The 22,383-nt window shown below is 41.5% G+C and overlaps 1 protein-coding gene across 3 annotated transcripts in view; it reads left to right on the forward strand.

Moving 5' to 3' along the window:
• Nucleotides 1-345: 345 nt before the first annotated feature.
• LRRN1 (leucine rich repeat neuronal 1) overlaps nucleotides 346-22,383 on the forward strand; it is a 37,879-nt gene continuing 15,841 nt past the window's right edge. The window contains exons 1-3 of one of the 3 annotated variants that reach the window (XR_010024873.1): nucleotides 346-794; nucleotides 7,507-7,748; nucleotides 8,086-9,416. The gene's annotated coding sequence lies outside the window, so the exon portion shown is untranslated. Of the gene's footprint in view, nucleotides 795-7,506; nucleotides 7,749-8,085; nucleotides 9,417-22,383 lie in introns of those variants that run through there. The other 2 variants (XM_063113988.1, XM_063113987.1) reach the window with 2 other exon arrangements.

Consider the following 22,383-nt stretch of genomic DNA (forward strand, 5'->3'; position numbering starts at 1 on the left):
GGTCTGTCCTTTGCTAAGACACGGCCCTGTGCCTTGCCTCCCTAACCCAGCCTCAGCCTGTCGTCCCCCAGACAAAAAGCGGCAGCGGCCCGCTGCTCCCTGCGGCGGCGGCGGCGGCGCGGCCAGGCCACCGAGGCCCGCGGCGCTGCGCCTTTGTTGGGCGGGCTACAGATGGTGCCCCCTCGCGGGGCCGAGCCGGGGGCGGGCGGGGGGGGCGGGGGCCGGGCGGGGGAGGTCGGGAAGGGGGTCGGCGGGAGGGGAGGAGACCGCGGAGCAGCCAATCGGCGCGCAGCCCGTCAGCTGACCGCTTTTGCTTACACCAGGTGCACGCCGGCTGCGGGGAGCACAAAGCGGGGCGCACCGAGGGCGCCGGCAGCCAGCCGGGAGCGAGGCGAGGCCCGTGCGCCCGCGGCTGCAGCGCCCGCCGGGCGGGGAGAGGAGCCGGCGGCGTTAGCCCGGGCGGCGGCATCCCTAGGGCGCTTCCCTCCGGACCTGGCGCTCACTGCCCCGCCCTCTGCATCCCACTTTTCCTACCCTCCTTCCCAATCCTCCTTGCCTCTGCCCCGGCCCCCAGGAGCCGGATTGAGCCCAGCCCCGCGCAGCAGCTGTTGCTCGTGTCGCTCGCTGCCTCGCCTCCAGTCTTGGTGCTCTGCCGGGGGTCCCCCGAGGAGCCAGTGCGCGCTGCGGGCTGGGAGGGAGGCGCCGCTCAGCCGCTGTGCCTTCTCCTCCCGCTGCCGCTGCCGCCGGTGCCCGGTCCGTGCGCACCCCAGCATCCCCGCCAGCCGGGCCTCGGGGTAAGTGCGAGGGCCAGCGGGGCCGCGGCGGGAGGCGTGGGAGGCAGCCAGGGGAAGTCGAGGCGAACTTGGCGGGGCGGCGTACCCTGGAACGTCTGGGGCCTACGGGGCACGAGGGGGCGCGGCTGGTGGAGCTGGAGAAAATGACGAAGTCGGGGAACGGGAATCTAGCACCCCCCCTCCAAAAAAGAAAGAGAACAGGGCGGGGAAGAGCGATAGTTCGGAAGGAAGGCCAGGCAGAAATGGGCAAAAGGCAGTGAGTGGAGCCGAGCCGCTGGATTTCAGGGACCGGCCGCGGCGGGGGGTGGCGCCTGGGGATTGGGAGGAAGCAGGGGTGCTGGGATGTGAAGAGGGGGAGCCGGCCGGGGACGGAGAAGAGCGAGGTGGGGGCCCACGGAGTTGGAAAGAGGGTCCAGAGAAGGGAATGAAAGGTGGCAGGTCGTGGGGAGAGAAAAGAGGAAGGCTGTCTTGGCGGTGGCCTTGTCGGTAAGAGGAGAGGGCGAGGGTAATTCACAACGAGCGTACTGAAGTCAGGGCGTTAGGAAGAGTCTGCTCAACTACTGCGCCGCCTCATCAGGGGGAGAACCTCACCCGGTATGTTTTGAGCCCAGAAAGGGTGGCCGCGGGAGGCTTGCCGGGAATGCTGAAATGTTGTCAGGGAAGCCCTGATCCCCTCCAGGCGCGGAGCCGGCGCTGGCTTCCCGGCTCGGCCGAGGTCAGGAGGGAGGAAAGTTTGCCAGCGAGTGTCCTTTGTGCTGCGTGAGGAGGGGTGTGGGCAGCCGCCGACTCGGCGCTCCCCGGGTTCCCTCCCGGGTGCCCGAGGCGACAGCCTCCGCGGAGGGAGTCCCTGCCTGGCAGGCTGGGGTTGGGTGGAAAAGTCCAGCAGCGGGAGGGGCGCCGCGCACGAGGGACAGGTGAGAAAGCCAGCCCCGGGACGGTGGCGACGTAGCCGGCAGGGACACGCCGAGTGGGAGGCTCGGCGGTGGTACCTGCTCCGGGAGGGGCGGACCTTGCCCGTGTTCACCGCTGGAGCCCCGGCGCCAGGGACAGTGCCTGTCTTTGAATGAATGCATGAACGTCCGGGTCGTCAGTGGTTTTGAGGCACCTGAATCACACAGGCAGAGGCCAGGAATCCAGAAAAATGACTCTTTAAATTTCATCCCGCCACTAGTATTTTCATTCCCAAATCTAGACAATAAAGGAAAAGTGGAATTCGAATTCGGGGAAGGAACAGGTACTGCTGACTTGGGCCTTTGCTTGTAGGATTTTCTGAAAGACAATTTGTTGTTTGTTTTGCAATCTGCTTTGCCACGACTGTCTAAATAATTAATATTACTGGAGTATGCTCATTACTTTGTTTTTAAAAGCTAGGGCTAGCAGAGTGGAAAGTTCAGGAAGGTACTTTGATCAGTATAAATCTAGAGTAAAAGTGGTGTTACTGGCTCCAGGGCCGTGTGTGTCCTGAAGTCTCTGATTTGCATGCAAATGTGAGCGGATCCTGGCAGATGTCTGGCCTCATCCATTCACATGAAGGAATTTGAAAAGACAAGGAGTCTTCAGTTAACAATAGACCTTAAGAAAATGGAATAAAGACGCAGTGTGAGTTTTTCTGTTTGGGAATTCCATGGCTTGCTAACACCTTTATTCAAGAGCCAAATTCTTTGAGTGCTATTGTACTGAAAGCTTGAACTACTGCTTGCTCTTTACCTGGCTGTGTGTATTTCTGCAACATTCAAGCTAGTTAGAAAACTCTGAGCTAGTTAGGAAATGTTATATGGAGCAGACAGTAACTTTAATCTACTTCTGGTGACTTGTGATTTCTGAATTGATCCCTCAACTTTTAGAGTTTCTTCTGGTTTTCTTTTAATAATTCCACTTCTTGCTCACGTTTGCTCTCCATCCTCAGAGATATTCAATACAGGAGAAGATAGTTGCCATTGACCGACATGAAGTCTCACTAGAATGTTCACTGTCCAGTCAAAATTGTTTTGGTTCTTAAGGCACCAGACTTGCAGAACTGCAGGTGATGAACCCACCGGAATGGTTGTCGGCTCACAGTATAGAATGGTGAGCGAGGAGGCAGTCATGCAATGGACCCCAAAGCCGGGGACCTTTCTCCCTTGTCTAACGTTAGCTGATTGTGCACTGTTCACCTCCTGGTGTTGTGTGAGGCTGAACAAAAGGCAGACAGTGTGGGCTGCACGTGAGGCCAGCGATTACACCTACTGACAGCCCAGCACCAGTGGCTGCTTCTTTGTGAGGCTCAAACACTGTTGAAGGAGAAAAGAACCTATTCACTGAACAGCATTTGCCCATGTATTCTATAGATTCACTGAAAGGGACATTAAAATACAACCAAAAAAGAAAAAGACAACATTGTTTTGGAGGGCTCAGTGTTTGAGGGGGAGGGGTGGGCGACAGATGTTAGTCTGCTATTTTACATGTTTCCTTAACTTATTTTTGCTGGTTCAGTGCCTTTTACACATAAGGCAGTATTTTCCCAGGAGGGGAAAAATGATTGAGTCAAATTTAAGTAAGAAAATGTTATAGCCGAGTTTGCATTTTCTGTCTTAGAACTATATAGAAGTCAGAAAATAACAAATCATTGTAATAACCTCTTATGGGACTCTTATGCCTGGGATTCTGTCTTCCTGATGGAATTGATGGATAACTATAAAATAAACTTGACATTTCTAAACTAGACTATAAACCATTTTGTTGTAAAGTTATTATCCAGGTATTTTTGAAACAAACCTGTGAAATTTTATCTTTGGCTTTATCCTGCTGGTGTGAAATCTTTATTCTGCAAATCTAATGAAAGGAATGATTAGAGCACATTTCTTGATAAGTAGAAGTAATAAAGTACTTAATTATTAGAAAAGGATCACTCTGCTAAGTAAGAGAATCTCAGACCAGATCTAACTGCAGACTGTGGTTCTGAAAAATAACCACAGGTAGTAGCTCTGGTTAGAATCTGAAATTCTGAAAAGGCCAGAGAAAGCTCAACCATTGATCTTTCTCTGGTTAGATCCTGCTAGGGCCAGCTTCTTGACCTAAACTGCTAGAGCCATTACTACATATTCTAAAGCAGTGACACTCATGGGAATATACCAGGTACTAAAGAAAATCTGTCTCTAGAGACTTATATTGCTACTTCCCAAGCCAGTTGACTTTAAATAATGATCATAAATAATCAGAATGGTGGGCTATTTATGCCACCATAAAAAAGCCATAAGCCATAAATAAAATATGGTAAATTATAGGTCATGGATGTCATTTTTACTAGACATTCACAATGCTCTCTTAAAATTTATTTTTAAGCTACAAAATAATAGTTCTCGGAATGAGTCATTTGAGCACTAATGTAAGGTTGCTCAAATATTGTATCTAATTTTTAAAAATTATTATGCTGAACATCTATTTTAGGCTAAGCCAATCTGGAGATAAAGCAAATTCCATTTTAGAATTATATTTTGGTTTGGGGAACAATGGAAAGTATCTTTAACTCATGAATAGAGTTTTGATTAATATTTTATTCAGGACGAAATTATAATTATCAGATGAAGTCAGAAAAAACATGTATTCTCTCTTGTTTTGCCTCGAAATACAGAATACAGGCAAAAGTTAAACCTTATCCGTAAAATTTAATACTTATTTATTCTAAAAGTCTTCTTAAATGAAGTTTGCTTTTTAAATTTTTTTGTTTTAGCATATTACCACTCACCGACTTCATGGATATATTGCTGAACTTTATGGATGTATTGCTGAGTGTAGCTTCCACGTCTCAGAACATAGATGAATGCATAATAAATAGTTTAGCAACACTGCATTACAATTCATGATAAAATGATATATGTTTCCAGATTTATGGCCACCCTATAGAACTGTTAAGCATATTATTCAATAATTAATATATGTACCATTTTATGTTACAGTGTTTTCTTGAAATAATTTGCAAGGTTACATATTATTATATTTTTTACTTTTTAAATGTTTTCAAAAGCTCCAGCAAAGGTAGGATGTGTTAGCAATATTATCAGTTACTTGGCTGGTAAGCAAACTATTATCCATTCAGGGCTATGTGATCTTGAGTCAGTTTCTTAACCCTGCCAACCCTCCGTTTCCTAATTTGTAACATGACAGAGTTGGCTGAATAGGGCTGGAAGGACTAACTGCCATAGTCAGTGAGATTGCTAAAAGGTTTATGGACGCCTCAAGTACCACAACTAACATGAACGTTTAACTTGGATGGAATCGATGTACCTAATGCACTGAAAATCATCCCTGAGATGCAAAGAAGCTAGGCTTAAACTTGTGGTGATACACACTGAAGGTCCTGTACACTCTGACTTCGGAGGACCCTCTAACGGTGCTGCTGCATCAGCTTATGACACTTAGTTTTGAAAGCTATGGAGTGAAAACTGCTTTGATCATGGCTTACTGCCTTCCATTTATACTCTTTTATAGTTCAGAGGTTGGAATGTTATTTGAAAGCTCTGATTAATATAAATGAGTTGTAATTTTCTGACCCAGGCCATCCTAGCTCACATCTATTATACCACTGGCAGACATGTGGACTCCACAGCTGTCCCCTCATTTGTGTATGAAACACACACTGGTGGCATTTTTTGGTTACCGTGGTTACATGAACAATGTACATGTGACATGACATCCTTCTACGTGAAAGATTTTGGTGGCAGATAGTTTGTAGACCTGGGAGTAAAGGACAACTTTTGAAAGTTTGGGGAACATGTAATGTCTGCCATTGTCTTCAGGAGCCACGATTTCAGTCATGGCAGGAAAGCCATCCTACAGTGGTGTCCAGGAAAGGGCAATCACTAGCCTTTGGCTAACAAAGATTTCCAAAGGTGGCATTTCCAACAGTGCCTAACTTCTACGGGAGAATGTCTGCTAAATATTCGTCTTGAAATATTTGCTCTTCCTATTTATAACTGCCCTTTGTGAGGTAATGTATTAGCGTAGACATTTTCAATTCATATGGGGAAAATGGACAACACCCATATTAGCATCTATCTCAGTAAGACCCAGGAGACAAAAAAGTCAGTTTGCACTATTAAGCAGTAAGCACAAAGAGAATCATCATTTAGTAAAACTAAAAAAGCTTTACAAAGAAAGAAAGGTGGCTTAATTGGTTTCATGCCTGTAATTTTCCCCTCTAGAGAAAAAAATGTGAGCATGGCAGTAAAGAATATCATTAACCTGCATTGTTATTTCACAATAGTCGTAAGTCTTAATTTGCATTCATAGTAATCAGTGTAATCAAGTAGTGTACAGAGAGTTGGGAAGGCGCAGGCTCCGTTCCCAGCCATGACACTAATGACTCAGTGTGTGACCTTCTAGATGTCCTGCAACCCTCCTGGAGCTGCATGGCCCTGTCAGAGTTGTGTTTTAAAAGATCCAGGAAAGTTAATACATGTTTCTAGTACTACAACTCCAAAGAATTTGATTTCTGCCCCAAATGCTTTGATTATATGGAGAGCTAAATGTCTCAGAGAGCCCCCACCTTTTCTGCAAGGTGATTTTTCTGCTTCCTAATCCCACAGCTGAGAGGCTTTTATTGTCGTTCTTTTAAAAATTTTCTATCCCTGATATTGACAGTTCCCCACCACCTCACCTGGGCACTCCTGAGGGAAAGAGTTTTACCAGGAATATAGGAAGCTCTTTATGATCATCAAATATTTGTTCACCTAATAAATATATATTGAGCACCAGCTGTATGCCAGCTTTACAGGGGGCACTAAAACCAAGAGAAGTTAGCTTGATTTTTCTGTAGCTTATATATCAAATCCATCAAAAGCATTTCATTTTCATCAATCAATATTTATGGGGTGTCCAGTATGAAAAAGGCACTCTGCACAGGTGATTTCAACCAGGGGTGATTTCCCTCCCCCACCCCCTTACACCCAGGGACACTTGGCAATATGTGGAGACATTTTTGTCAGTTGTTGTCACAACTGAGGGCAGAGGGTGGTGCTACTGGCATCTAGTGGGTAGAAGACAGAGATGACACTAAATATCCTAAAATGCACAAGACGATCTTCCACAATGAAGAATCATCTGCTCCAAATGTCAGTAGTGCAGAGGATGGAAACCCTGCTCTGGCAGACATCGCCTGTGCCCTCAGTGAACTTAATTAAGTCCACTAGGGATCACAGAAAGGAGATTGACAAGTACCATACGGGGTACGGTGATGGCCAAAGTGCAAGCTACAGAAGAAGGAGCCTTCATTCTGATACTGGCTGTCAACAAAGGCTTTAAGAAGCATAGCAGTTAAGTCACAGAACAGGCCATCCCCTGGAAGACAAGTGCTCAGCAGGAGACAACTTAGATCTGGCTCCACTGAACATAAGTGAGTTGGACGGTTGCTTGGGAGAGGGTAGACTCCTGAAGTTTGTCAAGAACTCTAAACTGGGGAGGGAGTTCATTCCTGGCAGGACTCGGTCAGCATTCAGTGTGTCTTGAGCAAACAGGAGAGGAGGCTAGAAACAAATAGAAAAGTCAGTAGCAACAAGCATAGGCCAGCACAGACTGTGTGAATGGGAGATGCGGCTGAACTGACAGAGTGAGTTCATAATGCCTCATGTTTTAGAACTTTCAACTTTGTGAAATCCTTAAATATGTATCTCATGTAATTGGAACATTCTGGGATACCACATATGATTGTTCTTTCTTCTTTTTTCCAATAACTAAGGGACCAGAGCCATGGAGAGATTCATTGTGACCCTGGACAAGCCACTTAATATATCTCTAAGGTTGTCTGTGAAAGAAGAAGGGTGGCAAGCCTCCTCTTTCTAGCACAAGTTGAATTTGTCTAAGGTCTCACATTAGTGAAAGAGTGCAGCTGGGGTGAGCCTCGAGCATCCCTCCCTGTCTCAGACCCAGTGCCTTTCCCACTTGGACTGCGGCTGCTTCCTGGATGTGGAGTCAGAACAGGTAACAAGATGATGGTAACTCAGCTCTTGGTTGCCAAAGAAAGCAAGGACCAGGGATGCATACATTAAAAAGGATCATGCAGGGAAATTTAAGGTGGGTTTCCCATACACCTAAGGGGTAATCAGGTCCTCTCTTCAGCTGACCTTAGCAGCTTAAAAAGCACCTGTGACCAACTGGGAAGAAAGGTTCATAGGAGAATGATGCTAGGGTTAGAAAATGAGACAGAAAATGAGATAACCTAGAACATGTGGAAAGAGTGGAGGATGTTCTGCCTAGGAAACATAAGTAGTGATATGGTTTTCTGGTTTTGTTTGATTTTTGCTTTTCTCTTTGGCAGGGGTATTTCAACTTTCCTACCAGAGAATGATGACCAGTTTATACACACATGCACACACATGTGCACACACACAACAGAGGAGACAGAGTCCATACTGAGAAGTCTATGTTTTTTTAAAAAAATAAGACTTGCACATCAAAGTGAGTTTTGGAAAGAGAGCCTCCTCTCAAGGCCTCAAATGTGTACTGACTTCTCACTTCTCTGGGACAGTGTGATGTTTTCTTATGAGAAGTCGGACCGAGAAGCCTAATGACCACTCAAGGTTCTTCTCATCCTCTGTGATTTTCAAGATCATGAGTGAAACTTACTTAGGACTTCAGCCATCTCCTGAGAGTTCCCAGGACACTAACAATGTCTACATGAACTTGTCGGACATCACAGAATCACTGACAACAGTGGAGTAGCAATAACTAGATTTCTACAGCTTGTTATTCTAGCTGATTAAGGTTCTGTGTGTTGAGAACATGTGAGGTTTAACCCCCCAAAGGACCAGTTAGCTTTGTTGTGTGCTGTGGGGACACAGCCAACCACCTCACGTATACAGAAACTCATTATTTCCCAACCCAGGAGGTCAGGTGAAAAACCTGAGTCACTTCAAAGCCATCCGAAGGGAAAACACAAAGTATGTGGGCAAATGCTAGAGGGATATTTTTCTCTTCATGCATGAAGGGTAGCACTGTCAAAATGGAACCCTAGTGAAGGGTAATGAACCCACGTGGCTTCACTAGCAGGACTGAGCAATGCAGTGAGAGATTAGCTCCATGCAAATGAGATGCTTTAGTAATTGGGAGGAAAATATTATATAAGGCTCTTAAGTTATATCCCAGAGCCCACCATTTTTGTTAACACAGCATAGTAGTAGCAGTAGGAGAATGATCATGATATCCAGCATCATTGTGCTAGGAACCATCACTAACACCCAATGTCCATGAACTCATTTAATCCTTTATACAGCTCTGTAAGGCACATAGCCACTTTATAGCTCAGGAAACTATGGCAGAAAACCATGAAGTAACTGGTATAAGGTCACACAACTAGTGTGTACTTATTAAATATTTGTCAAATAAATGAATAAATGAATGAATATATTTCTGTTTTAGAGGAGAGAGCCCTTTATTCGAATTCTCGATTTATAGAGTTTCTGCTTTCTAGGCAGGGCACAGTCAACACCTCCCTCTGTGACTTGTGAGTGACAAGTGAAGAGCTGGTATGTGGCAGAGCAGAGATGTGAACTTGGGTCTGTTTGACTCTAAACCTGCACTGTTAAAGCACTTGGCTGTGTTTCTCCTCTCTAATTGCAGCTATAAAACAAATGTACTGGATTAGATTAACTCTCATAGCCTATCTAGCTCTGAAAATCCTATAATTCCATGTTATAGTGTATGTAAAATAAAACATTTTTTACTGCTTTAATTTTGCAGTCTATTATTCTTATTTAATTAATCATCATTGAATTATCCTTTAAAATTATATTGGAATTATTAACAGGGCATATTTTAAAACCATATTTAAGATAAATAATTTTAAATGGATGAAAATGCATATTTAAAGATTACATTTCTCCTATTACCATCATGCTGCATATTAAGTTATATCATCATAGTCTAAATTTAGAAGGTTTCTAAAAATTGAAAAGCATCTTTCTGTCACACAGAGAAAAGACAGAAGCAAAATGATTAATTTTGAAAAAATTGCTGTCTTTGATATTTGCAGAGATAAGTAGATTGCTGAATCTTATGGAAAGTATTGAGTGATTCTTACAAGAGCTTCAAACAGTTAGCTAGAAATATAAAAATTACTCTTTGAGATTTGCTTCTAAACATCCTTCTGACATGCAAGTGATGCATCAGAACCATGTGTCAATCACTGCCATGTGTTACAGGATGTACAGCCCAGGGCAGGGGAAGAGAGTGGGTAACAAGGTCAGTCTTAAGAGCTGGGAAGAATTAGTTTCAAAAGTGTATCTCAGCTTTGTGATCTGGAGTGATTTCACCTGAACTTGAGTATCCTCATCTGCAAAATAGGGATAATAATAGAACCTGCCTAATAGAATCGTTGGAATCATTGAATGAGAACAGGCATATAAAGCCCTTAGCACAGTTCCGGGACCACGGTTAAGTACTTAGCAAATAGTAACAATGAGTAGAGGTGGTATTATTGTGTTGACATCTGACATTTCTGCCTACTACTGTGTCTGCATTCTGAGCATGCTAATTCAGAAGCGAGTGGAGAGATTTTAAGAGACGAGAAGATTCAGATGAGATGTTTTATGAAATCAGTTCACATGGTTGTCACCTTTTGTGGTAGACCCCAAGAGAGCTTTATATTTGTCCAAACGTGCAGGAAATCTTGAGTCAGCTGATGTGCTTTGAAAGAACTAGCAAGCATGAATACATTAGAGCCTTTTTGTTTCTAGATTCTATTCTGTATCTACTCCCTCTTTTCTTGCTCTGAAAATACTATAATGTTTCTAGGTTGTAATTCATCTAATCACATTTTCTAACCAGAAAGAATATAGGTCAGGTTCAGATCTATCATTCCACAAAGAGGAGCTGAGTTCAAGACATTGTCACTAACAGACCCCCAAGCTTCATCTCTCTGTATTCCTTGTGATTATAAAGTCATTGGGGCACATAAAACTCTTAGAAGAATGGTAAATGCCTTGTAAGCACTCAGTAAACAGTGCTGCTACCGTTGTTATTGTTCACTCTTAGTATCATTGTGGTCACACAATATGGTCATCTTGCTTCTTGACCAAACCGCATGGCTCCTGGTTAGAGCACCAGTGCAAGGCAACCAAGAATCTTCCTGGAAGTAGGGTCGGTCACAAGGCAAGAGAAAGAGAAGGTCACCAGGCAAGCCAAATCAGGTGGTAGCCCTTAGGTGGACTGACAGAGGGTAGGTTGCTGTGACTTCGTCTCTGCAGCTCCTTCCTACCCTGTTTCAGCTAGCAAATTTTCATGTGCACATGAAGGGGAGAGTTGAGAATACTATTAATTTCATTTCCTTTGAATTCTTGGTGAGATAGAAATAATAATTATTTACAGAGAACTTCATATTCATTGTCTTGTTTAATCCTCATCATCAGTGCTTCCCAATTGGTAGGTGGCCACAGTTACAGGTAATTGGAGATATTCATACTCTGAGCTCTTGGAGACAGCCAGGTACCACCTGGCTGGTCACCTGGCTACCCTTGCAGGCCAATGAATATAATCCTCTAAGCTTGCTGAGAGGAGCACATAGCAATCCTGGGAGATACTATTATTCCCATTTTAAGGATGTGGAAAAAACCTGAGACAAGGAACGTGCCCAGTGTCTTACAGATAATAAGTATGTAGGAGAAAGGAGTGAGTTTATCTCATAATTGTTTGAGATTTGCTTGTCTATTTAGCATTTCTTTTTGGGTCTCAAGATTTATGAAACAATAGATGTCATTTAATGCTGTGCACTATTTTGAAATCCTCATCAGGTTTTAGAAGTGGGATAAAAATACTTAGAAGCTCATCAAACTTGAAATTACACTGAGCAGCATTAAACATTAGTCTGTCCCAGTGAAACAGGTTAAATAAATCACAGCACCAGCAAATTTGCTACTTTGTTTTTTTAATAATAGGGTGTACACATTTCAGTATAATAAATGTTTTCTGATTGTTTTTCAAAAAAATAAATAAGTATGTGGATATGTGGGAAAAATTACTCTTAACTCTGGTTTTCCGCCAGACTGCGTTAGTTACAGTGTCCTTGATTTTCCCACATCTCCTTATCTTCACTTCAGGTATAATTGAGGATTATTTATTTACACAAACAGCTCCTGAAGGGAAGAGACTACCACTTAGTCTTAGGTCCCTGGCACCTATGAAAGCACTTGGCACACAGAAAATGCACTTAGCAGATATTTGGTGAATGAACTAGGAAAGGAGTTTTCATAGTATACATCTATTTCATTTTGCCACCCTGCTTCTTTTAAATAATTTTTACAAAGTTTTCTACTCTATAGAGTGGTAGAAAATGAGTAGTTCAAAAACATGTATTATACTCAAATGTTAGTATGCTACTATTTTAGAGAGGTTATTATAAAAAGTTGAACTCATTTGGAATGCTTTTATAATGTTATTGCCAAGGAAATGTTATTAATCAAAAAGTATTCATTAAATGCATGTAAAATATCAAGTGCTGTTAGGAGGGTGAGACGGGGGATGAATAAAATGTACGTGGTGTTATTTCTGTCCCAAATGAGCTTCCAGACTCATTGAGGAGAGAAGTGAATAGAAGCAAGATAAAATAATTAAGTGTTCATCTGTGGAAATTCTACAATGAAGTAGAAAAAAACAAAAAATGGGCTCAGACAAGACAAGTCTGGGTTTGAATCTCAACTCTGTCACATATTAACTATGTGATCTTGTAAAATACTCAATTTATTGACCCCAAACTCTGTCATCTGTAGAGTGGAGAACTATCTGCCCGCAGGGCTGCTGTGAGGATATATGGGAAAGCACTTAGAACACGACAGTCATTCACTTCAATCATTTGGCGGTACCACTTGTGTGCAGATCATTTTCTCTGAGCTGGGGATACAGTGGCGAACAAAACAGATGATATGTGCTCCGTTCCCACATGGAGCTTTCCAATCCTATGGGAGATAAAAGCAATAATCCAATGATCACACAAGTAAATGTGAAATTATGGCTGTATTAAGTCCAGTGAAAGAGAAGTAACTGATGTGGAGGTTTCTCAGAGAAGACCCCTCTAAAGAAGGAACATTTAAACCAAAATCTCAAGAACCAAGTGAGTTAGGCAGGCAAAGGGTCTGGAGAGGGGAGCCCTTTGGAAGGCAAGGTCCAGAGGATGGAAGGAGCTTGGTGGGTCTGAGGAGCAGAGAGAACACCAGCGCAGCTTAGAACAGAAAAAAGAGGGCCTTCTTTTCCCCCTACTTCCAAACTACACTTGGAGTTCAGAGAGGGCAGAACTTGTACGAAGTTCAGCAAAGGAAGAGTTAGTGTTATATAGAGAAGAGATGTGTCGCATGTAGTCCTGGAAGGGGGAAGATGACAGAAGCCTTGAATTTCTGGAGAGGGGATTCACATGAGCAATTCTATTGAGTCTTGGCTGGTTGTGTGGCATGCCAGTGTCTGATGTGTTTGGACTGGTATATGCCCACTTCCAAGAGCTAGAGGGCAATCCAAGGAGAAAATCTCTCCTTCATTTCTGTGTGGCCTTGAGCATGTCGATTAACTTCTCTGAATCTTGGTTGTATAAAAAAAAAAAAAAAAAAGAAAAGATGTTGCATCACAGGATATGTAAAAGTGACATATAGTTAGTGTCTACTAAGTTAGCTTACCATCTTTTATTTTCAGCTTTCCAGCCTTTTCCACCCAGTAATATATTTTCCTTTTATTGTAGAAGAACTTCTGATTAAAATACTGGTTAATTGACAACACATCACCTGTGTTGCCCGCAGATGTAAACTTTTTTATACTAGTTTGGGGATATCTCAAAAAAAATCTCTGTTGCTTGGTATGCAGATGCTTCATGTGTGGAATATCATTCTTCCTCATGATCTCCATTGTGCACAATGCATTAGTTACATCTGGCTGGTGTTAACATGAAAGAGGTGACTGATGTTGGGTGTGCAAGGTCTTCCATGAGATTTAGATGGTGAGTAATTTCATTAGGGCTCTAAAGACCATAACACTTAGTTGTTATGATTTGTCCTCAGTGGAGAGATCTACTTTTCTGCCTGATCTCAGTTGTTAATGGTTTGTAATACAGAGATCATTTTAACACTGCGTTAGCATTTTGCCTCAGTAATAATTTTAGTTCCATCTTTGTATTGACTTATAACTAAATTCAGACACTATCACCAAATAGTTGTCAAAAGAGATGGTGGAGTTAGAGTCAGTTATTTTTCAGCAAGATGCAGAGTTACCCTTCATACTTGTACCGTGCTTCATAGCAGTTAATCTCTGGCTCTCTGGTGTCCTTTTATCACCCACCTGCTTTTCTTTCGATGCCCCTTGAGGTCTTAAGTCTTCTGCTAGATCTTGATGAGGCAAACTCCCAAATTTCTCTTCAACCATAACCTCACTCCCAAACTTCAGCCCTATATTTCCAAATGCCTGCTGAATATTTTTGCCTTGGAAATCAGAACATCACTGAAGGGGCAAGAGGAAGCAGTGGTTTCCAAGATCCAGAATGAATTGTGGCTGTGCACAAGGAAGCCGTCACCTTCTGCAGAGGAATGTAGCAAAGCCACCGCAAACTGGCCGAGGAGGGAGCAAGTACTCAACCTTTCTCTTCCCGCCCTGTATTCACTCACATCCCACTTACGAAGTGAGCTCTTGCTCGTGCCTGCCCCTATCTTATTTGGGGAACCAGTATCACCACAGTTATCTAGGCGAAACCTCGGCATTATTTTTAACTCTTTCCTCCCCTTTCCCCACATCTAGTCAACTGTACTATCTAGTAGATGCTTCTCTAGTTGTAGTTCCCTGATGTCTCTTACATTTGACTACTCTTTGTTCCTATCACCATGACCCCAATTTCAGCTCTCATTACCTCTTGTTCAGCTTCCTATAAGTGCTTCTTAACTGGTTTTCCCATATCCAATATGTTTTCTCTCTGATCTATCTAACACACAGCTGGTGGATTACTCTTTCTGAATTATAAAAATGACCCCATAGTTTTCCCGTAAAAGGCATTCAGTGGTCCCCGCTGGCTATGGGAATATGCTGGATGTTCTCAGTGCCCCTCGCAATCCACTCAACACCTTTCTCTACTTTGCTTTGTACACTGGGAGTCAGACGTGTATGGACTGTATCCAGGAATGGGTCCCTTGACATTGGGTTTCTTGTAGGGTTCTGTTTCCGGTGGTAGCTAGCTCAGAGGTGCTTGGCCATCTTTTGTGAGTTTACCTTAACCTTGCACATCCCATGTGCAATGGTTTGAATGTATTTGACCCTCCAAAATGCATAATGTTGGAACTTAAAACATAAGCTGGTGGTATTAAAAGGTGGGGCCTTTTGGGAAATGATTAAATCATGAGGGCCCCACCTTCAGGAATGAATTAGTGCTCTCATATGAGGTTGAAGGGAGTGCTCTAGTCTTTTTTTGCTCTCTTTCTCCATGTGAAAATGCAGTACAGAGGTGCCACCTTGGAAGCAGAGTGCACTCAGCAGACGCAGAATTTGCTGGTGCCTTGATCTTGGACTTACCAGCCTTCAGAACTGTGGAAAAATTAATTTCCATTCCTTATAAATTACTAAGTCTGAGGTATTTTGTCATAGCAACAGGAATGGACGAACACCTTGTAAATGGTCCTTTTTAAAAACCTTTCTTTATTCACTCCCTTTTGAGTATACCACCTGTTTTCTTCTAGGTCTCTAACAAGGATAAGAAATGAGAGAAAACTCCATAGCAAAACAACAAAGGCCTCCCACATCTAGCCACCATGCTATCTTTTGTCTCGATTTCCATCCCTATCTTGGCATTATTTAAATCTCATTCAAAACAAAATCATTCCTACTCAATGTACCTATTCCAGGTCTGCTGCCTTAGTGCCTTTTCACCATGGCATGCTGGTAAATATTTAAGAGTTAGCCCTCCAAAAAGACACGCCCTGATTTGTATGACCAGTTTTAAGCTATCAACATGATGTCTCTGAGTTGGATTTGGAAAGAAAAGCTCACAATTGGCTCAGGATACCACTGCTTTGCGTACAACTTTCCATCCACCTGGGATGTGTGGCAGCTCCCCTGCCCTCGCGTGCATCTCCAGTGCTTTACACAGAAGAGATGCTCAGTGAACTATCCTGATTCATTTCTGTCACTCCTGTGAGCATTTGGAACAGTACAATAACCTAATTACCAGCCACATATAATGGTCATATTTCTCTACCCAGAATTTTTTTTTTTTTTTTTTTAAAAAAAGATGACCGGTAAGGGGATCTCAACCCTTGGCTTGGTGTTGTCAGCACCACGCTCAGCCAGTGAGCAAACCGGCCATCCCTATATAGGATCCGAACCTGTGGCCTTGGTGTTATCAGCACCGCACTCTACCGAGTGAGCCACGGGCCGGCCTTCTACCCAGAATTTTTTGGTGTTAACACAGAAGCTAGTTAGATTTTTGAGACTTGAAAGCCCTGAAGTGAAAATAAGCTGCTTGTTCACATTTTATGCCAAGTTGCTGAAGTTTACTGCTTAAAGCTGCTGATTAATTCTCCAAGAAAATAATTCTCAATTTCTGGTCTTGTTTTCAAGTCATGTCTTCATTATCCTCATTTAAATATAATTTGAAGTTATAATAAAGGACAATTAAAATATATTTTCTCACAGCTATAAATATTTGAACATTCTATAGTTTAAACTATGCCCCCTTAAACCTAAAATTCTAGAGAAAATTTCTAAGGTGAATTTTAGTCCCAGGTATGAAACATTGCACTGCAGTTTATTCTAAAATGTATTTTATTAAGAAATAACCCTTCTATTTAGTCAGTCTTTCTAAGAGATAACTTTAATTTTGCATCATTAAAAACAATGCTTCCTATATTTAAAGTTCAAAATGTAACTGCAATTTCTATTAGAAAAACTAGGAGGTAAGTAATAAAGATGATCTGATAATAAATACCATTTTATATTTTAATGGTTGTGAATGACAATATTGATATTCGACTAAAATTATTTTTCCTCTAATTTAATAAAATATATGAATTGAAGAGGAACTATACAGTGCACTATGATTTATAATGCCTGTAGGCATTTTAATGTTCTCAGCTGTTGTTTTACATTATTTGATTTCACAAGGCCTAAACTGTATGATTAAGAACCATCTCACTAATGTGCACTGGTGGGTTTATGGTGTCAGCTCATCAATGATCTGAGCATTTTTAGTATTGGACCATTAGTTTCAAATACACATTAAGATCAAGGAACACATGGCATCAAGGAAAATCTACAATAAGAAACTATTTTAAATTCATGGAGGTAGATTTCACCTGATTCTAATTTACCAAAATAATTTAAAAACCTGATTAGCAGAAATTTTAATTAACTAGATTTTTTTCCTCCCTGGAGTCCACTTTTAGAAGAAGAGGGAAAATTGGAAGAAAATAATTTAATAACCAGGGCTTTGGATTTGAGTAAAGATTTCCAATTTTAGTTCATTATCAGGACCTTGAAGAAAAATGTCTTTTTTTAAAAAAAAGAAAAGAAAACATGTAGCCACCCTTATCAGAGGCAAGAAAATAGATATTAACATTTGAAATGAAAAGCTTTCTAAGAAACCTTCAGCTTACCAGGCAATTATATTTGCAAATTCTCTGAGCCTAATCTTCTGGTTAACCAAGGATTTACTCTACAAGTTAAGTTTTCTTCTATGTATCTATGAGAATGCTGCAATACACTCGGTATTTACTAGAGGTCTAATAAGACGGTTGAGGCAGGAGGGATGGCAGAAGTGGCCCTTAATCTCAGCTCTTTCCCAATAGCTGTGAAAATTATGACAAGTCACTCTTACATATTAGTTATGACTCTCCAGAGAAACCAAACCAATAAGATGCATGGATGGATGGATAGATAGATAGATAGGGAATTTATTATGAGAGTTGGCTCACGTGATTATGAAGACAAAGAAGTCCCACCATCTGCCATCTGCAAGCTGGAAAACCCAGTAAGCAGATGTTCAGTCCGAGTGTTGTAAGAACACAGATAAAGCACCTGCCACGGTTTTTGTTTTGTGTGTGCTCACCATCTCTGCTTTTGGCCATTGTGACACTTTTCTTAGAGAGCCACCATGGCCCCCAAGCCTTCAGAGGGAAGGTTTGAACTTCATTCTCTTGCAATAATTAAGAAAATCAAGTTCTTTAGGTCCTTATTAGAACAAATAGTCATATAAAAATAGTTTAGAAAAGGAATTTGAAACCAAGTTTATTTTAAGAGTTCAGGGACAGATGGGTTTATTTTGCTTCTTTAAAAAAAGACAACATTCAATGTGCTTAAGTTCTATCAAGTCAAAGGACAAACACTGTCATTCACCCAAACACTGCTGTCTTTAACCTTGACTAGCAGGGACTTTTATGCTAAAGATATGTATGTTATATATCTGTCTTCAAATTATAAAGGAACATTTTATTGTGGAAGGGAGCTGTTCTTGACATTTTCTCAATCTAAAGTTTAAACAGCACTTAGTCTTCTAGCTGGCAAATTCTAAGCAGTCAGACTCTTTACAGAAATGTCACTAGATCAGAAGTATGGGCTCCCATCCTAGGGACATTGGATGTTTTATTTTTAAACTAAAAATGTTAAAATGCCAGATAATTAATAAAGATTATTACTGGATTCAAAAAACATAACATGGTAGAGAGCTCTAGTCGAGCAAGGAAAAATGCAATAAATGTTCTGAAATGGATGTGAAAATGTTTGCCATTTTCCTGATGAGGAGAGTTATTTTTACTATTACAAACTAAACCTTAATTTGGTCTGGGAGCAAAAGCAAATCTGATACAGTCTAATGGAATTGCTTTACTTGGTTAGCATCCAAAAATCTAAGGCTTGGTATTAACAGCCTACATATTGTCACTTTCAGTACAGACCGTGATGAGTCTATTTTTTCATTGGTGTCTCTGTCGTGTTGAATGTACAGTCCAGAGTCATCGTAGCAACAGAGTCCTTATGCAACATTTACTAACGCAGCGTGGTGAAATCTATGTCTGAAGTGAAGATACTAGCAATATACTGTGAAATACTTAAAAAAGAGGAATGAAACTGGGCCTTCTAGGCATATTAAAGCTGCGAAACTAAAGATTTACCATTTATTTAACATTTAATCATGCTGCTCATTACAAAGCAATTATTTCATATAGACATATTACAGGAAGAGAATTAAAATAATCTGTAAAGACTAAAATTAATTGATTTCATGGTAGTTTTTATATCACTACAGTCGCTGGTACTAAAAAGGAACAATAAAAATAGCCCAGTTGTTGGTTGATGTTTTATTCTGTTTAGCCTTCTGTCAGTTTCTCAATTCAACAATGTTAAATTGCTACTTTATGATTCCAGCTATGCAAATAGCCTATTCCTTACAAAGAAACAAACAAACTTTCTTGATTCTACAAGTGTTTTAAACAGGAAAAATATTTTTTTCCTTGTCCTACTTCCTTTGCCTGGCATAGAATCTCAGGTTTAAAAGGGATTTGAAACACCAAAGGTTCAAGAATTCCTCACACTGTATCTGGTGTGGAACTTTCAAAACACTGGAGGAAAAATGAATTTGGCATAGAGCTGAGACCGTGCACAAATAATTATTATTAGTCTAGCCTGCTAGATCCTGGAAGCAGCAGCTGCAAAGATCGAGTTTACCACAGCTTCTAAAATTAAGAAATGGGTATCTCTGTCTCCCTATCCATAAGATTTACAGGCAATAGTAGAAACGACCTTCTTCCATGATCAGTTATGTTTACTAGGAGTGCACTGGGGAGAAAAGGAGTGTAAGAAAGTTCAGTGTGTTAAGTATTTAATAAAATAAGCTTTCATAAAAAAATAATTTAGAAGGTAGTTAATACACATATTAACTACTTTAAAATCATATACTTTATTGGTTTCCTAGGGCTGCTATAACAAAGTACCACAAACTAGGTGACTTAAAAGAACAGAAATTTGTTGCACAGTTCTGGAACCTAGAAGTCTGAGACGAAGGTATCAAGTGTCGACAGGGTCATGCTCTCTCTGAAACCTGTAAGAGAATCAGTCGTTGTCTTTTCCTAGCTTTGGGGGGTTTGCTGGCAAACTCTGTCATTCCTTGGCTTGCAGCTGTGTGGCTTCAATCTTCACAATCTTCCTTGTCACACACTATCCTCTGTGTGTCCCTGTCTTCAGATCATCTTCCCTCTTTCAAGAAGACCAGTCATGTTGGATTAGCAGCCCAGCCTGCTCCAGTATGGCCTCATCTTAACTAATCACATCCGCAACAATCCTGTTTCCACAAAAAAAGGTCACATTCTGATGTCCTTGACATTGGGGCTGCAACATATCTTTTTCGGGGGGAGGACACAGTTCAATCCGTAACAAGCACTTTCTTCCAGATCATGGGACTCATCGTGCGTGTTGGGGCATTTTACGTACATTAACTCATTTTATCCTTTTAACAACCCCATGAGGAAAGGACACCAACGCCACTCTCAAAGGCATGGAGACTAGAAAAGTAACGTGTATGCAGAGCTGGACTTTCATCTCAATCTGTTGGCTCCGGGGCCTGTGCTTGTTCTCACATTCTGAAGAGCTGCCTTCTCGGGTATCAGGTTTTCCCATCCTCTTTTCTTCTACTGGGGAGTATAAAGATAATTTCCTGAGTTCTCAAAAACCATTTCCGCCTTTCCCATACCAATATTAATCTGACCTGCTAGCTTTTAGGAATTACTTCTACCTCATATCTTCTGTAATTATCTGGCCCAAGAATATGATTCAGAAATGACAAGTGTTTTTGATGGGTATTAACTAAAATGCCTAAAATACAAAACAAAGAGGTATGCTGTCACCTAAGAAGGCTTACTGTTCATTCAACAGCTGTCTCTGAGCATCCACTCTATGCGCAGCGTTCTCCTAGGCCCTGTGCAGTGAACTTGCCATCAGGAACTCTTAATTTTTAAAAAGCTTCAATCAGCCTTTTCTTTAGGAAATATGCTAAGTCATGACATTTGGTATAGGGTTGGACATTTTTTGTTTAGGTTATTTTCTCTGCAAAGTGTTCTTCACCAATTATTACTTTCAAATACAGTAGTAGGAGAGCAATGGTGCACTCCGATATTTGGCTTAAAAACACGAGCTCTGTTCTGATGAAAACTTGTTTGCCTCATCCTGAGAGTCTGGGCAATGAATTTCCTTCTGTATTCAAATTATGAACTTTTAAAGAGTGCATTGGCTTTTCTGTTCATAATCCTATCTCAGATGGCCTTTGTTGTTTCTGGTGCAGCAGAGACAAGCCCAGTGAATGGACGACTCTCTTAATGTATCTGTGACACACCTTGCTTGTTTCAGCTAACGTTCATTGACCACTTGCAGGCTAGTCACTGTGCTAAAACATAACCTTGGGCCTCAATCATTATATATTAGCTTAGAGTTTGGGTCACCTCTGAGAACACCATGATGAGTGAGTGGAGGAAAGAAACAGAGTGGCTTAGAGCAAAGTTAAATGTAGCTATGTCTTTGCAGTTACCAGGCCCCGGCCAACGTGCTTGCCAGGCCTTTTGAGCCTGTGAGCAGTGGCTGGGCAGAGCCACATCAGGATGGCCTGAGGCTGGAGTATTTAAACCTAGTCTGCATTGTAGCCCTCTGTGGAGCTTAGTAAAATACACACATATTTCCAGACCCCATCCCAGACCTACTTCATCAAAATCACAGTGAGGCACAAAAATTTGCATTCTTAAGTTCCCTGGGTAAATAAAAGCTAAGTTTGAAGGTCCAGGGCTGTACTGCCTCATATGGTAGCCTCTGATCACATCTGGCTATTTAAATTTAATTGAAATCAATCGAAATACAATAAAATGTAAAAAATCCATTTTTCATTTCCTCCAGTCACATTTCGAGTGCTCAATAACCACTCAAGAGCTACCATAGTGGGCTGTACAGATACAGAATGTTTTTGTCATTGCAGGACGTTGTACTGGGTAGGGCTGATGGAGCGATCACAAGTTGGCAGCTCTCATCTCTCCTTTCCAAAGATTCACGTATCTCTTCACTCCTCCCTTTTGACATGAGTCTTCTACAGTCACTTGTGGCCTTGTTGTATTCCCTCCCCATAAGATTATAAACTATGTAAGGACAGGGTCTGGTCTTGTGGCCCTGTGACACAGTAAACACTCACTGAGTATTTGTTTAATTTAAATTAATCTGATCTAATTAGCGTGATTTTATTGGATCTCTTTTGCAGTTAGACTGACTCCAGTTTTCATCAGAATCTAGAGAAAAAGATGGATCAGAGAGCAGGTTTTTCTCAATCACAGCATTAGGATGTATGGGGAATAGATTTATGCTAAATTGAATTTGCTTTTTTTTTTTTTTTTTTTTTTTTTAAGAGTAAGGCTTTTAAAAGAACAAGTTTGTATCACCCCAAATGTAGAAGAAACCCACAGGACCATTAATATTTGCAGGCATAGAACTATTGTCATATTTTGGCACCTGGAAAGCACATTTTAATTGATTCAGTTAGTTACTTGATTTATGTATTGAGTGTCCACTATTTATTTATTTACTGCCTGGCCCTGGGATGACTCACTGTGAACAAGACAGAAGTGGGTTCCTTGCTCCA

The sequence above is a fragment of the Cynocephalus volans genome, chromosome 11 (genome assembly GCF_027409185.1).
Source record: "Cynocephalus volans isolate mCynVol1 chromosome 11, mCynVol1.pri, whole genome shotgun sequence".
Classification (NCBI taxonomy): Eukaryota; Metazoa; Chordata; class Mammalia; order Dermoptera; family Cynocephalidae; genus Cynocephalus; species Cynocephalus volans.